We start from the raw sequence: 1,633 nt of genomic DNA, 5'->3' as shown, positions 1-1,633 counted from the left end.
CCACATAACCACAAGAATTTTACAGGCAACCTGGCTATAGGAGAGATGGGTACAATCGTCTCCCCTTGGGGACAGCAGCCAGCTGCCCACTGCCAAGGGGTCCAGCTCCAAGGTTGAGTCTGCACATGGCTTGCCATCCCGTCCCCCACTTCTTGGGTGGACGGCACAATGTCCCCAGAGCCAAGTCCCACAGCAACCAAGTTGCTGTCACCAGGAAGGGTGGACTGGGATTCAGCTTGGGGAGGCAATGGGGAGCTGGCAGTTGCCTGGGAGGGGGAAACTGAGGCACAGGTAGGGAGGTGTTCCTAAGCATGCCATTAGTGGCCCATTTATTGGTAAAGTGACACTTTCGCCTTTCTGGGCCCCTTGCCCGCACTGTCCAAAACAGACGGCTAAGCTGGACACAATGGTGCACACCTCTGACCTCAGCTACTGTGGAGGCTGAAGCAGGAGGCTCTCAATTTCAAGCCCAGCTGGGGTAGTTTAGCACAACCCTGTGCGGAAACAATTTTAAAACGTCAGGGGCACAACCCTGGGCAAAGGGCGTGGGTTCCATCCCATTGGGGGGGCAGGACAGGCTCCCAGCCAGGGGACAGAAAGGGGCTTAAGAATTCTGAGGGTGACTGGATTGGGGGACCTGTGCCCACCCCCGACAACACAGAGGCAGTGATACAGCCACCAACCTTCTCATGTCTTTATTTGAAAGGCACAGCTAGCCCAGCCTCGGTACACACCACTTCTCACCTCATCCCGAGATGAAAGACGGAACACAGTGGAGCTGACTATACAGAAACAGCCGGGGTGGGGGTTAAGAAAAAAATTTGTTTAAATATATCTCCTTTCTTAGAAGACAAGCTAGTGTTACAGGGAGAAAGAAAAAACAAAATAATAAAATAAAAACCAAGACAGCTTTAGTACCCTCATTTTATTTGGGAAGGGGAGAAGGAAATCCCTGGGGCATCACCCCCACCCTGCTGGTCCTGGCTACGCTTTCCTCCTTCCGGCCTGGGGATCGAACCCAGGGCCTTCGCACTGAGCTCCATTCCCAGCAACTTCCTGTAGTTTTTATTTTGACAGGGTCTTGCTTATCTCATCACTACGTTACCCAGGCTGGGCTGGAACTTGAGACCCTCCTGCCTCAGCCTCCAACCTGGGATGACAGGTGTATGCCACCACGTCTGGCTTTGACCCCTTCTTCCATGGGCGAGGGCAGAGGACCGGGTGGGTTGGGGGGGCGACTCCAGCTACTGGAGCAGGTGGGGAACAGAGGCGGTCCCAGGGCAGGGAAGGGGCTGGTAGCGTTGAGTACATGCAGTGCCGGGCGCTGTAGCTGCACCCCGAAGGCCGGGCGTGAGGACAGACCGTCAGTGACTGTGCAGACGGGACGCAGGTGACGGGGGTCCTGGAGGTTTCGCTCTGCTCCCTGTGGGCGGGACCTGGTGCCCTGCCAGCCCTCAGCTCGCCTCAAGCGGACGGGGAGAAAGTGGGGGCGCAGGGGGGGATGGGAGAAAACCTAGGGGGTGGCTAGCAAGCAGCTGGCGGCGGTGGCGGCGGTGACCATAAATACTACCAGAGTGTCGCCGATCCCGAGCTAAGCTGTCTGGCGCTCTGCGTTCCTGTCTCTCTGTGCCTC

The sequence above is a fragment of the Fukomys damarensis genome, unplaced genomic scaffold, assembly GCF_012274545.1.
Source record: "Fukomys damarensis isolate Sample0158 unplaced genomic scaffold, DMR_v1.0_HiC HiC_scaffold_37, whole genome shotgun sequence".
Classification (NCBI taxonomy): domain Eukaryota; kingdom Metazoa; phylum Chordata; class Mammalia; order Rodentia; family Bathyergidae; genus Fukomys; species Fukomys damarensis.
The sequence above is the reverse complement of the archived record's forward strand: the minus strand, read 5'-3'. Positions refer to the sequence as shown.